The sequence below is a fragment of the Papio anubis genome, chromosome 2 (assembly GCF_008728515.1).
Source record: "Papio anubis isolate 15944 chromosome 2, Panubis1.0, whole genome shotgun sequence".
NCBI lineage: Eukaryota > Metazoa > Chordata > Mammalia > Primates > Cercopithecidae > Papio > Papio anubis.
Window position 1 is genome coordinate 61063700 of NC_044977.1, and position 16082 is coordinate 61079781.

Consider the following 16082-nt stretch of genomic DNA (forward strand, 5'->3'; position numbering starts at 1 on the left):
GCAAACAATTTAGCCTTCCCGGCATGATATCACCTAGTCCCTTGGACTATAGAGTGAGGGCTTATGTGTCTCCTATTTAGAGAGTGTGTTTCATAATTATACAAAGGGTAGAAAATGGACCAACCAACAGGCTGACTCATTTTTTAAGAGGGTGGCAGTAATAACCCCAAATGAGCTCAACAAAACTGGGGAATCCAAGGAATGGTGCTTGAAGGGAAGTGGGGTTGGTTGTGGTCCTTAAACCTCTTGGCACTTTTATAAAATGGGGCAGGGTGGGAATGGAGTAATACAGCCCTTGCCTCCAATCCAAATGCACTCAAGGACTTAGTATTTAGTCTTATTTTCCAGTTTTGTTTGTTTACAAAGCAACCTTGCTTGATACTGCAGGGAAAGTCAAGTTTTTCATTTTGCCCACTCAGGGCTACTCGCCTGGGTCAGCATCTTCCCTAGCGTCTTCACAGCACTCCTAAGGAAGACTTTTGCAGTGCTCTCCAGAGCTGAGGGGAGTGGAATTCAGTGGAGGGAAAGTGAAAGGAAACTAAGGTTTCCCGTTTCTTCTCAAGGCAGATGTTCTCAGCTTCCTTCACACCTCCTTCCCATAGGTGCAAGAGACAGTACAGCTGGGTTGTGTAGGAGGGCCGAGAAGAAAGAGGCACTTAGTCTAGTCCCACGTTTGGCCCAAGACAGGTACATAGCAGATACCATCCTATCTTCCCCTCTTAATAGCAGGCCAACCACATGTAACCCTTCCCCGTCTTTACTAATGCACCCTCTTTGTGGTACCAGCAACAAGGGACAGATAGGCCCACCCACTCTAGTCTAGGGAGAGTTTTGCTACTATCCCTAAAATTGTACCACCCCCATATCCCACTCCTTTTTGTAAAAACAAAAGGAGTTTAAACCTGTAAGCATGCTATTGCTTTCTATGTGTTAATCAGTTTCCTTCCATTTGAGCTGCATAAGAGGGAAGGGTATCGGAAGCATAGGCCGTAATCTTGTGCCAATCAGTAAAAACCACTACTACACACACACACACGAAAATGTGGTGTGTACATACAATGGAATATTATGCAGCTTTTTAATCAGTAAAAACCACTACTACACACACACACGAAAATGTGGTGTGTACATACAATGGAATATTATGCAGCTTTAAAAAGGAATTCCTGTCATATGCTATAACATGGATGAATCTTGAGGACATTATGAAATAAGCCATTCACAATAGCGTGAATACTACATGATTCCATTCATATAAGGTAGTCAAAATCACAGAAACAGAAAGTAGAAAGGTGGTTGCCAAGGGCTTGGAGGTAGAGGGAACTGGTGTTTCATGGGAATAAAGTTTTAGTTTTGCAAGATGAGAAAGTTCTAGAGATCTGTTACACAATAATGTGAATATACTTAACACAACTGAACTGTACACTTAAAATTGAGAGATGATAAATTTAATGTTAAGTGCTTTTACCACAAAAAAAAGTGAAGCCATTATAATTCAGGCCAACTTTTATAACATATACAAATTAATTATTTAAATTCTGCAACAAATAAAAAACAGCTGGAATAGATTTTTTTTTTTTTTTTTTAAAGTGAAATTGCTTTCTTCTAGGGCTGATTGACTAGATCTATCAAATATACGAAGAAAATGTCCTGCTAATTACCAGGGAGATGTTCCACAAACAAGTCTGGCGGTTTAAAGAAACAATCCCTTAAGTAACAAAACATGGCTTTAAGGCCCAGAATTGGCAAGGGATGCATTTCGAGAGTCCCACAAACAATTATACAATTACATTTGATGCTTCTTTTTTTTTCCAACAAGATATATTTGGGACACTCTGCTCTGAGTATAAAATTCTGAAGGCAATGAACTGCATGATCATCACCATCACTGCACTTGGCAAGCGCTCTCATTTTCCCCATAGAACTGTGTTAGATAGGATGTTAGTTCAACAGAATAAAAATATTTGGTGAGACTTAGCACTATGATTTATATGCATTAACTTCTTATGAAGTTAGGCAAAAAAGAAATATGTACTCACAATAACAAGTTGGTTATTTGTATTTCTGTTACTGGAAAAAAAAAAAAAAATCTGGCAGCTCTGGGGTTGGAGAAAGAATTCTACCCTGGAGGAATCAAGTGTTCTGTATTCGAATTACGCTTCTCTACTTACTAGATGTGTCACCTTGTGCAAGCTGTAGACTTTCCCCAACTTACGATAGTTCAACTTACAATTTTTTGACTTTATGAAGGTGTGAAAGCAGTACACACTTAGTAGAAATCTGAGTACCCATATGATAGCATTCTATTTTTAACTGTCACTGCAGTATTCAATTACACGAGAAATTCAACAGTTTATTAGAAAACAGACTTTATGGTAGATGATTTTAACCAATAAAACTAATGTAAATGTTCTGACAATATTCAAGGTAGGCTATGATGTTTTGGTAGGTTAGGTGTATTAAATGCATTTTCAACATAATGATATTTTCAACTTAAGATGGGTGTATCAGGACGTAACCCTATCATAAGCTGAGAATTCTCTGTGATTCAGTTTCCATAGCTAAACTTAAGGCTAAGTATATATGGTTCATATATGTACATTATGATAACAAAAAAGTACCTATGTAAAAATATTCAGCCTAGGGCCTGGGTATGATGGTTAATACCCAGTGTCAACTTGATTGGATTGAGATACAAAGTATTAACCTTGGGTGTGTCTGTGAGGGTGTTGTCAAAAGAAATTAACATTTGAGTCAGTGGGCTGGAGAAGGCAGATCCACCCTTAATCTGGTGGGGACAATTTAATCAGCTTCCAGCGAATATAAAGCAGGCAGAAAAACATGAAAAGGAGAGACGGACCTAGCCTCCCAGCCTACATCTTTCTCCTGTGCTGAATGCTTCCTGCCGTTGAACATCAGAGTCCAAGTTCTTCAGTTTTAGGACTCGGACTGGTTCTCCTTGCTCCACAACTGGCAGATAGCCTAGCCTATTGTGGGACTTTGTGATCATGTAAGTTAATACTTAATAAACTCTCCTTTACACACACACACATATATATATATATCTCCTGTTCTGTCCCTCTACGAGAACTCTAATACAGATTTTGGTACCAGGAGTGGTTCTAAAGGAACAGAATATTAAAGGATGGAGTTCTTTCATTGATTTTGGGGCTTCTGGAGTTGGCTGCTTAATATGATTAGATCCCAAAATGCTAAGGACTCTACTTCTAATAGTATGGAGAACACTGATAGTCGTTGGTGTTAACTATTTAGAGACTTATGCAAAATAAATGCATTTGACACTGCTGATTCACCGCTTGTCAGAGGCATGGAGTTTAGTGACCCTATACATTTAATACCTTTGACCATATGTGGAGAACCAAGAAACATAATGAAGCTGGTTGGTTGCTCCTAAGTTCGGTGGACAAAGTGATGAAAGAAAATGATGAACTCAGGGATTCTATCTCCTTGCTTCAGAAGCAGATACTGAGCCTCAAATCTGCTAAGACTGCCCTGAATCTTATCTCCTGAAGAGAAAGAGCTGAAATTGTGGAAAAACAAACACAAGTTCTTATGCTAGCGGCTGACATGCAATGAAAGGTGCATGCACAGCCTTGCCAGGTATCTATAGTTAAAGTGAGGGCATTGATTGGAAAAGAATGGGACCCTGAAACTTGGAATGGGGATGTGTGGGAAGACCCTGATGAAGCTGGGGACACTAAGTTTGTAAACTCTGAGGAAACTTTTTAGCCAGAAGAAACAGCTTCCCCATCCCCAGTAGTGGCAACATCCCCTCCCCAACACATGCTGCCATAGGCCTTTCCACCTTTGTCTGAGGAGACAAACCCTGCACTGCCTGAGGCAACAGTGGTGGCCTCTCCCCTGAGGCAGCTGCCAGGCAAAATAATGTTGATTCCCATCAGGGGCCACTCTCAATACCCCTGTTTGCTTCTAGACCTATTACTAAAGTCCCCTGGAGGTGAGGTTGAGAGTGTGACCCATGAGGAGCTGCACTACACTCGAAAAGAACTGTTTGACTTCTCTAATTATATACAGAGCAATCTGGAGAACAGGCTTGGGAATGGAAATTAGGGGTATGGGATAATGGTGGAGGGAATATAGAGCTGGATCAGGCTGAATTTATTGATTTGGGCCCACTAAGTAGGGACTCTGCATTTAATGTTGCAGCTCAGGGAGTTAAAAATATTCTAATAGTTTATTTGCTTGGTTAGCTGAAACATGGATTAAAAGATGGCCCACTGTGAGTAAGCTGGAAATGCCTGATCTCCCTTGGTTTAATGTAGAGGAAGTGATCCAAAGGCTTAGGGAGATTGAGATGGTGGAGTGGATTAGTCACTCTAGACCCACTCATCCCACCTGGGAAAGCCCAGAAGATATAGCCTTGACCAATGCCTTGCAAAATAGATTTGTGAGGGCAGCACCTGCATCTCTGAAGAGCCCTGTAATTGCTCTTCTCTGTATGTTGGATCTAACAGTGGGAACCACAGTCACTCAACTATAAAATTTAAATACAGTGGGAAGAATTGGATCCCAAAGTGGCAGGGGCCAAGTGGCAGCACTCAACTATCAAAGGCAAAGTGGGCGTAGCTACTGTAATGGACAGCAGAGACAAAGCAGCAATCAGAATAATCTGACTCATGGAGAGCTCTGGCATTGGCTAATTAATCACAGCGTTCCTAGAAGTGAAATTAATAGGAAGCTTACTGCATTCCTACTTAAATTATACAAACAGAAAACCTCTAGGCTGCATGGACAAAAGACTAATTTGAATTATAAAAACAGAGAATCATGACCTCTCAATCAATTTCCAGACTGGAGCCAGTGTATGGAACCAGAACCACTTGAATGAAGGGGAGCCTGGGTCCCTTTAAGGAAAAACCCCACTACATTACCAACAATTTATGCAGTGAATCTTTCTCCTATCCTTCCCCTAGGAGACCTCCAGCCTTTTAACAGGGTAACTGCGCTGGGGAAAGGGAAATGATCAGACATTTTGGGGACTACTAGATACTGGCTCTGAGCTGATATTGATTCTAGGAGACCCAAAACATCATTGTGGTCCTCCAGTTAAAGTAGGGGCTTATGCAGGTCAGGTAATTCATGGAGTTTTAGCTCAGGTCCAACTTGCAGTGGGTCCCCTGACTCATTCTGTGGTCATTTCATTTCCCCAATGCCAGAATGCATAATTGGCACAGACATACTTGGCAGCTGGCAGAACCCCCACAATGGCCCCCTGAACTGGAAGGCTATTATGGTGAGAAAGGCCAAATGGAAGGCATTAGAGCTGCCTCTACCTAGAAAAATAGTAAATCAAAAACAATATTGCATCCTGGAGCAATTGCAGAGATTGCTCGCCACCACCAAGGACTTGAAAGACGGAGGGTTAGTGATTCCCACCGCGACCCCATTCTACTCTCCCATTTGGCCTGTGCAGAAGAGAGATGGATCTTGGAGAATGACAGTAGATTATCATGAGCTTAACCAAGTCGTGACTCCAATTGCAGCAGATGTGGTTTCATTGCTTGAGCAAATTAACACATCTCCTGGTATCTGGTATGCAGCGACTGCCATGGCAAATGCCTTTTTCTCCATTTCTGTCCATAATGCCCACCAGAAGTAATTTGCCATCAGCTGGCAAGGACAGCAATATACCTTTACTGTCCTACCCCAGGGGTATATCAACTCTCCAGCTTTTGTGTCATAACCTTATTCAGAGAGATCTTAATCACTTTTCACTTCCATAAAATATCACAATGATCCATTACATTGATGACAGTATGCTGACTGGATCCACAGAGCAAGAAGTAGCAAACACACTGGACTTATTGGTGAGACATTTACGTGCCAGAGGATGGGAAATAAATCTGACTGAAATTCAGTGATCTTCCACCTCAGTAAAATTTTTAGGGGTCCAGCAGTGTGGGGCCTGGTGAGACACTCCTTCTAAGGTGAAGGATGAGTTGCTGTATTTGGCCCCTCCTACAACAAAGAAAGAGGCAGAATGCCAAGTGGGCCTATTTGGATCTTGGAGATAACACATTCTTCGTTTGAGTGTGTTACTCTGGCCCATTTATCAAGTGACTTGAAAGGCTGCCAATTTTGAGTGGGGTCCAGAACAGGAGCAGGCTCTGCAACAGACCCAGGCTTCTGTGCAAGCTGCTCTGCCACTTGGACCATATGACCCAGCAGACCCAATGGTGCTTGAAGTGTCAGTGGCAGATAGGGATGCTGTTTGGAGCCTCTGGCAGGTCCCTATAAGTGAAACACAAAAGAGGCCTCTAGGATTTTGGAGCAAGGCCCTGCCATCTTCTGCAGATAACTACTCTCCTTTTGAGAGACAGCTCTTGGCTTGTTACTGGGCTTTGGTGGAAACTGAACGTTTGACCATGGGTCACCAAGTTACCATGTGACCTGAACTGCCTATCATGAACTGGGTGCTTTCTGACCCATCTAGCCATAAAGTGGGTCATGCACAGCAGCATTTCATCATCAAATGGAAGTGGCATATACATGATCGCGCTCAAGCAGGTCCTGAAGGCACAAGTAAGTTACGTAAGGAAGTGGCTCAAATGCCCATGGTCTCCACTCGGGCCACCCTGCCTTCTCTCCCCCAGCCTGCTCTGATGGCCTCATGGGGAGTTCCCTATGATTAGCTGACAGAGGAAGAGAAGACTAGGGCCTGGTTCACAGATGGTTCTGCATGATGTGCAGACACCACTCGAAAGTGGACAGCTGCAGCACTACAGCCCCTTTCTAGGACATCCCTGAAGGACAGCAGTGAAGTGATATCTTCCCAGTGGGCAGAATTTTAAGCAGTGCACCTGGTTGTGCACTTTGGATGGAAGGAGAAATGGCCAGATGGGTAATTATACACCGATTCATGGGCTGTAGCCAATGGTTTGGCTGGATGGTCAGGGACTTGGAAGAAGTATGATTGGAAAATTGGTGACAAAGAAATCTGGGGAAGAAGTATGTGGATTGACCTGAGTGGTCAAAACCTGTGAAGATGTTTGTATCCCATGTGAGTGCTCATCAATGGGTGACCTCAGCAGAGACGGCTTTTAATAATCAAGTGGATAGGATGACCCGTTCCATGGACACCACTCAGCCTCTTTCCCCAGTCACCCCCGTCATTGCCCAAAGGGCCCATGAACAAAGTGGCCATGATGGCAGGGATGTAGGTTACGCATGGGCTCAGCAACATGGACTTCTGCTCACCAAGGCTGACCTGGCTCCAGCCACTGCTGAGTGCCCAATTTGCCAGCAGCAGAGACCAACACTGAGCCCTCGATAAGGCACCATTCCTCGGGATGATGAGCCAGCTACCTGGTGGCAGATTGATTATATTGGATCTTTTTCATCATGAAAAGGGCAGAGGTTTGTCCTCACTGGAACAGACACTTACTCCGGATATGAGTTTGCCTATCCTGCATGCAATGCTTTTGCCAAGACTACCATCCATGGACTCATGGAATGCCTTATTCACCATCATGGTATTCCATACAGCATTGCCTCTGACCAAGGCACTCACTTTACAGCTAAAGAAGTGTGGCAGTGGGCTCATGCTCATGGAATTCACTGCTCTTACCATGTTCCCCATCATCCTAAAGCAGCTGGATTGACAAAACAGTGAAATGGCCTTTTGAAGTCACAATTAAAACGCCAACTAGGTAAAAATATTTGCAGGGCTGCAGCAAAGTTCTCCAGAAGGCCATGCATGCTCTGAATCAGCATCCACTATATGGTACTGTTTGTCCCATAGCTAGAATTCATGGGTCTAGGAATCAATGGGTGGAAGTGGCGCCACTCACCATCACCCCTAGTGATCCACTACCAAAATTTTTCTTTCCTGTTCCCACGACATTTCGTTCTGCTAGCCTAGACATCTTAGTTCTAGAGGGAGGAACGCTGCCACCTGGAGACACAATGATTCCGTGAAACTAGAACTTAAGATTGCCACCTGGACACTTTGGGCTCCCCCTACCTTTAAGTCAAGAGGCTAAGAAGGGAGTTACAGTTTTGGCTGGTGTGACTGACCCAGATTACCAAGATGAAATCAGTCTGCTACTCTACTACAAAAGTAAGGGAGAGTATGCATGGAATACAGGAGATCCATTAGGATGTCTCTTAGTATTACAATGTCCTGTGATTAAGGTCAACGGAAAACTACAACAGCCCAATCCAGGCAGGACTACAAATGGCCCAGACCTTCAGGAGTGAAGGTTTGGGTCACTGCACCAGGAGAAAAAAAAACCAACAACAACCTGATGAGGTGCTTGCTGAAGGCAAAGGGAATATAGAATGGGTAGTACAAGAAGGTAGTCATCAATATCAGCTACAACCACATGACCAGCTGCAGAAACAAGGACTGTTGACTGTCATGAGTGTTTCCTCCTTGTTAAAAACATGTTTGTGCATGTATATACCTGTACTAAGAAAATATCTTTTTTTCCTTTATCATGTGACATAAGATTTATTGACTTCATATCAGCATGTAAGTATTGTTAACTTTATGTAATAGTATTTGGGTTGGGGGATTAGTGTGTTTCTGGTTGTAGGAAGGATAGTTGTATTATGTTAGGTGTAATTATGCCCTCATTATTGTCTTTATTTGTATGTATGGTCTCAGGAGATGTGTTCAAGTTGACAAGGGATGGACTGGCGATACAAAGTGTTAATCCTGGGTGTGTCTGTGTGGGTGTTGCCAAAAGAGATTATCATTCCAGTCAGTGGGAAGGCAGATCCACCTTTAATCTGGTGGGCACGATCTAATCAGCTTCCAGCAAATACAAAGCAGGCAGAGAAACATGAAAAAGAGAGACAGGTCTAGTCTCGTAGCCTACATCTTTCTCCCGTACTGTATGCTTCCTGCCCTGGAACATCGGACCCGAAGTTCTTCAGTTTGGGGACTCGGACTGGCTCTCCTTGCTTCTCAGCTTGCAGACAGCCTATTGTGGGACCTTGTGATTGGTTGAATAAACTCCCTTTATATATATAATAGTCACATATACTAATGGGAGATATATAATATATATAAACTATGTATATATAATATATAATATATATACATATATACATGTAATATGTATGTATATAAAAGATATATACATCTATATTAATATATACATATATGTATATAAAATATATATTATATATTATATATAAATATATACATAGTTTATATATATTATATATCTCCCATTAGTATATGTGGCTTATATATAAGATATATATATGTAAATGTATCTCCCATTAGTTCTGTCCTCTAAGAGAACCCTAACACACTGGGAAAACATCCAGCACATCGTGCGCCCTCAAATACTCATTTTTGAACCTCTGGAACCCTATCAGATTTGCCTTTGAATTTCATTTTCATCTTGTTATTGGGAGTAATGAATAATCTCTTTAAGGCCCTTGGGCATGGTAGATGCTTAGTAAAGAGTTATTATCATTATTATTTGTCATTTCCATTATATTTTCAACCATTATCATTGGAATTAATAAAATTCAGAGACCCAATATTGTATTAGAGCTAAACTGAAACCCTAACCAGGCAAATTATAAAACACAAACCTCCAACCTGGAAATTATCTCCATCTCATAGATAATATAATCACAGCAAAGAACTAAAACTTTGATCCCCAAATGAAGAAAAATGCCTTCTGAGGGCGTGAACTTTATTTATCCTTTCTGGATTGGCCAAATTCATATCATGTAGATAATGTTAAAATAAAAAACATTCTTTTAGCTCTTTCTCGGGCTCCAAATAGATTCAGGGCTAATGCAGCATTCAAATTTGCTTCCTTACTTTTAGGAATGGCTTGAATAATGGAGAAATGGGATTTTTGTTCAACCAAGATTTCCTTCTGGCCCTACAGAGTTTAAAAAAAATAGATTGCCTCAACACCAACATTCCCTGTAGTTACTCCATGAGGCAAGGTGGACCCAGACTCCACTGTGGACGGACCTCCCAGAAGGATCCTCCTGTCCCTGAAGGCCACTCTGCCTCCTGCTACAGGTCCCAGTGCTGATTGTGATACTTAACAAGGGCTTTCAGATGTCTGAAACAAGAGTATAGCATAGAGTTAAGAATGTGGCTTCTGGAGAGACAAATTCGGTTTCAAATTCAGTTCTGTGACCTTGGGTACGTTACTGAACTTTCTAAGTCTCAGTTTCCTCTTTAAGAAAATGGAGATTATAAAACCTGCTTTATAAGGATTGTGAGAAAATCAGAATGAACTGTTAAATGTAAAGCTTTTGGCAGAGGGCCTGGCACATGGCAAGCCCCCAGTAGATGTTAGCTACTATTATTTACCGGATTGATGTCTCGTATTCAATCTGAGTCTTTTTCATGGGTGTTGAAGATGAAAGTAAGTCACAGATAGTTGAAATCAGTAGAGAATGCCTTTTGTGATATGATCCAGTACAAGTTCTGTACCTTAAATAATGTAGCTAGCCAGTACAGGGTGGTCAAAGAGAGAAATTACAGTAAATTTTGTATTGAGGATGTATTTGATTCTTCTTGGGAAGGAAAGAGGGCCTTGCACATACATTCTGAACACTGAATCTGCACAGACTATTTTTAAAAACATTAGTTTCTTAGACATTTTTCTGGCACCTGACCCTTTGTGACTTTTAGATTTCTTTCTCCAACAATTTTCCAAAATTATGTTCCCGGTTCACACATTATCCAAAGCCAAACACACTGTAGTGTGTGTTAGTGATCACAGACGGAGGGTCGTATGGGAGGAAGAGCTATAATAGTCTCCATAATGCATTAAGGAAACAATAAAGTATATCCCCTTGCAAGGATATAATGGAGCTTCCTGAGGCTCTTTTGCATAAGGAACTGTTCCTAAAAGCCCACATTATTCATCAGCAAGCAGTGCGGCCACACATCTCAGTAGGCCGGGCAACAGAACAAGGATCTTCGCCAGGAAAGAAATTCTTAATTTTGGCTTCACCACAAACTTTCTGGACGACCTTGAACAAGTCATGTAACTTTGTATCCTATTTTATTTATCTTACCTTAAGTAGTCATAGCTTCCCAGACCTAAAGGAACCTCAGGAAGTCATCAACCCATTCCTCTGGTGTCATGGAAAACTTTACTTCCAACCATTTTCAGAGAGGCAATGCTTCCTCTGTCTCCTTCTCTTCCTTTCTTCCCTTCTTTTTTCTTTCCCTTGTGTTATTAGATTGTTTTGGAGGGATGGAGTTTGATTGTGACAAGGATCTCAAACTTAATTCTTTCTAGGGCCAGGTAGGTGTAGGGAGTTGAGTCTAACACAGTAAGAAGCAGTAGTCATGTAGAAGGCTGGAGAGTGCATGAATTCCAAAAGGCATCCCAAAATGTTTTAGCTGTGCAGGCCAAACAGAACCTATCTGCTTTCAGAGTCCCTTTATGGCCCATGGCCAGTTTGCAACCTCTGAATATAAGTATAAAAACAGCACCTATAATGCTGGGCTAACGGGAATATATGGTAACTAGATGGTTAGATATACATTTTCAAATAGTATTGGCAAATACTCCATATGTGAAAAATCTATAAATTCAGTTTATTATGGTGTGAATCTCTGCTCAGAAGAAAACTTCTTTAGTGCTTTAAGAAGAATTACATTTCCAAAAATTCATTTTACACTCCTTTCTTTCAGAAGACCTACTTTAAAAGATAGTCAGCACCTTAGAGATCCCCTAGGTGATCCAAATTGACCCAGATAATTGCCAGGGGAACAAAATAAAACCAGAGTGCCTTGCTCCCAAATTCAGTGTATCCTAATCTGGCCATGTTAAATTTCTGGGGTGGTTTTACTGGCTCCCAGAGAAAATTAGATTGTCCTCCTCCTAATTTTCTTTTCCTTTTTTCCTTTTTCTTGTATGTTATTACTATTAATTAATGCAGACAAAAATTATCTGGTGTACTTGGGTGATATAAATGTACTAGTGTACAAAGAAGGGGATGGATACAAGTGATCTTTTGATTCTCCCTTATTTTCCTTCCTCTTTCAGGCGAGGGCAAATCCATCACACTGCAGGTGCAGTCTCATCCAACATCTCTGGGAAAAGCCCAAAGGCGCAGCTGGTCTCCAAGTCGAGCATAAAAGCTGGGGTCACAATTCATTCAGCTCCTAAGAGGAACTGGGCATGGATGGCACTTTAGCCCTTTCAGGAGGGTTGGCCAGGCATGGGAAGCAGGGTAGGCTGGACTGGATGGACTTAAGAGTTACAACAGAAAATGTAAAAAGCAAAAGAAAAATGAAAAGCCAAAAGTCCAGTGCCAGCTGGCACAAATCCAAACCTAGGAAGGTGGTCTTGGGACGGACGGGAAGGGTGTCTATGAAAGAGCCCTAGGGAATAACGTCGACCTCAGAGTCTAACTTGACTTCAACTGATCAAAAGCAAGCAGGCTAGCCTCCCTGTGAAATACACAGAAGCACAAACTGTGAAAGGTAGAGACGGCCTTACAGATCACCTGACACATCTACAATAACCTCTCATTTTGCAGAGGACACCTCAGAGAGGTGAGGTCACATATTTGGAGGCCAAGCTCCACTCTCCAAGCACCCTGTCCTGCACTCTAGATAAGAGAATCCCACACTGCTTTGCTTTGTCTAGGGTTAAATTCATCATCTTTACCATGAGGGCAGGGCCTACAATTCTTTGAATGACATTAGTCTTTAGTGCTCCATTAATCAATCATTTATCAGTAGCATAGGCAAACATCACTCAATTTAGGGATAGTTCAGTGGCTGGTTTTCTTTAATAACCTCCATTTTGACCTTTGCTTAGGTAGGTTGGGGGTTGTGTAGCAACTCAATCAGTTACACTGATGGCCAACTTATTCCAAAAAATTAGTCAGGTCAGCTGAACAATGTTCATTGATTTTTTTTTTAACATGGCAATAAATTGATCGTAATGTTGATCTGTGCTATATAAGCAGAGCCGAATTGCATGTATAATTTGTAAAATGCATAGGTTAAACTTCTCTTAATTGGTGATAGAACATGTGCCTTTAAAGTCTATGAGGGCATAGAAATTCAAATGAAAGAAATGTATAGATTTTTTAAATAATTAGGAGTTGGAGTTAGACATTCAAGATAGGAAAGCCCTCATGAATAATATGAATGTAACTAACTCTACTAGTAAACTTACTTTAATAAAAGACTATGTACTAATCACTACACTGAGTGATTTATGTATATATGGTATGATCATCCCTATTCTTTACAATGAAGTCAACTCATTTGTCTCAAGTAAGCTAGTAAGTCATGGACATAGATGCTGTCTGATTCTGAGTCCTATATGATTCTCAGGTAGTTTGAGCAGCAGCATGGTACAGGGGCTGGAGCACTGGACCAAGAGTTAAGGGACCTTATCTCTGGTCTTGACTCCAGCTCAGTGCATGTTAGCCATCTTTCCTGCCTCTAAATGATGAGGCTGGGCTGAAACTAGGGCTCCAGCTCCAAGGTACTGTGTATTTGATGCTTTGTTCAGGTTTCTACTCTTAAAAGATAGATACCCATGTAAGCAGCACTTCTTGATTGGGAGCAAAACACTTGCTCCTAGATTTTTAAGAGAAACTGTGTTTAGCTTTAAAAAAGAAATTGAAAAGGAAGGCACAGTCTCAAGAGGCAGACAGAGCTGGGTCTACATCCTGGCACTACCTATGCCACCTGGCACAAATGACTCCACCTCTGTAGGCCCTGGCTTCCCCCTCTTTTTGATAGGCATAGTTATACCTACCTCATTTGGATGTTCTGAAGATTAAATGAGATAACATGTCTTGAGCAGTGGATCATAGCAGGATTTCAACAAATTTCCTTTGGCGTCAACTTAGACAATTAGAGTCAGGTGCTGAAAACCTAAGTTAATATCTACTCTTCCAATAAGAAAATTAATTTATTTCCTAAAAACAATCTCCTGAAAATTATCTGGAACTTTTCTTCTTTTTAAACTAGGCCTTCTTTGGTGTTTTTCTTTTTTTTTTTAATATAAAAAAAACCCAACATCCCCAGGAGCTAGGTACTATGATTGTCCCCTTTTTACACTGAGGAAATAGATGCATAGAGATATTAAGTAACGTGCTCAAGATAAACATCTAGAAAGTGGTGAAGGAAGGAACCAAATGGAATCGTCTTGGTTTCAAAGCCCGTGCTCTAAGTGCCACCTCTCACATGACACAAAATCATCCCAAAGAATCCCCAATTTTGAATCAAATGAATGAAGTATCAACAGTGTAGTCTAGCTGCCTGGCAGCATTTATAGCTCCTAAAGCCAACACCAATTTTTCCCAAATGATTTGAGCCCAGCCAATTACAGTGAAGACCCTGGGATAGTTCCTCTGTTCATTGAACAGCTTGGGTGCCACAGAAATATCCTCTATCCCTTGGGTAAGGATAGAGCAGATTTCTAGAATATTTGAAAAAGTTTAAAGCAAAGGCAGTTTTCATGGAATCTGAAGTAAGAATAAAGCAGGTCCTGAATTTGAAATTAATTTCACTATTATATACAGGTGCACAAGAAAGTGTTCTTCTCCCCCAGACAAAAGAGTGGGAAGGACTCAGGAAGGCCCAACTTGCAAACTCCCCAGTATCAAGTGGCTGCCTTCAAAATCCAACCCTTCTCTTCCCAGCTCATTTCCAGTATGTATTTGCAAAAGCCATGCCATTTTTGAAGGTAAGAAAAAAAGTCACACATTTATTTTAATAAGACAAAAGTTAATTAAATATTTGCATTCTAGTTATTAGGATTTCAGTTTTGCAGGTTAATGGTGAGCCTCTTTAAAGAATTCTCCTTTGTGATCTCTCTACACCAAGATAGGTTGAATGACACCTGAAGCATTTCCATATTCTTAATTGTCCGGAAAGAAGTGTTTCAAACAAGTTAAATCCTTCACCAAAGAAACACAAAAAATAAAACACGAGATAGGCATCTACCAAAACATTTATATATCCATCTCAGTCATTTGGGATGCAAAGATGTAAATAACAGTAAACTACAGGAATTAAACTGCGAGCTCAAGAAAGACAGAAAACACCCTTTCCAAATAATGAATTATTTTCTAACCTTGCAGACACCTCATTTTTTACATCTTAATGTTAATTGCAGGGTAGTTTTGGCTGAGTAGTAGTTGTAAGAGTAACAGTAGTTAGTACTTATTAAGCTCTTATTATGCAACATGCACTGCACTGAATCATTTACATAAATTATTTCATGGAATGCTCACAACCCTATGAGGTGAATGCCATCATGTTCCTATTTTTATGAGTGATGGAATGGAGACTCAGAAAAATAAAATGAACTACCCAAGGTCTTGGAACTAGTACAGCAGAGTGGTTGAGGTTCTTTGTGAATCCAGGCATCTGATGCCAGAACCCAAATCACATCGCTTTTCTATCCCAATCCGTCTAGGCAGGGAGAGTCCTTGCCAATATTTCAATACGCCAGCATGAGAGTGTGCGTCTCACGGAGTGAGGAACCCGTTTCCGTCTTGTTCACTGTGAGTCATTCCAGGGTCAGGCAATGAGTCTGACATCTACATAGTGGGCACTCAATAGATAAATCAAACAGCTGGCTGAATCAAATCAAATGTGCTTTCTAGGTACCCAAATATGACAACAGGTTTAGGCTTGCAAATACTCACAGCTCTGGTGGGTCTCTCCTACATTTGGTGCTTAAGAAAACCTTGCAATTTAGCACAAATCCATCCTACGGTTTGTGATTGAGACAAACCTGCTCTGTGATCCATCCTTTTCTCTAGACTCTGATGAAATCTAGTGTCAATCAAAATGCAAAAGAGATCCAATAAAGTGATGCCAATTGAATCACACTGATTTAATTAAAAATACATTGAGTGTTTACTGTGTCACAGGGCCAGGAAGACCAGACCCTGCCCTGAAACAGCTTCTAATCTTAAGGGGAGTGAATAAGACAAGTACACAAGTTACTCTAAAAAAAAAAAAAAAAAAAAAAAGAAAGAAAGAAAAAGAAAAGGTACATGTCAAAAGGGAGGACTAAAGAGACAGGTAGATCTCCGGGAGGGAGGAATGAAAGTTGCTAACT

At 41.0% G+C, this 16082-nt stretch overlaps 1 protein-coding gene and 1 long non-coding RNA gene across 11 annotated transcripts in view; one reads left to right on the top strand and one right to left on the bottom strand.

The window, feature by feature from the left end:
* The window catches only part of LOC110742272, a 478176-nt gene extending 462179 nt beyond the window's left edge, over nucleotides 1-15997 (top strand). For 8 of the 9 annotated variants that reach the window (XR_004181876.1, XR_004181888.1, XR_004181892.1 and 5 more), the window contains one exon: nucleotides 12030-15997. This is a non-coding gene — a long non-coding RNA (uncharacterized LOC110742272). The remainder of the gene's footprint in view (nucleotides 1-12029) is intronic. The other variant, XR_002519736.2, reaches the window with a different exon arrangement.
* LRRN1 (leucine rich repeat neuronal 1) overlaps nucleotides 1-16082 on the bottom strand; it is a 47542-nt gene that overhangs the window by 9444 nt on the left and 22016 nt on the right. The window lies entirely within an intron of this gene.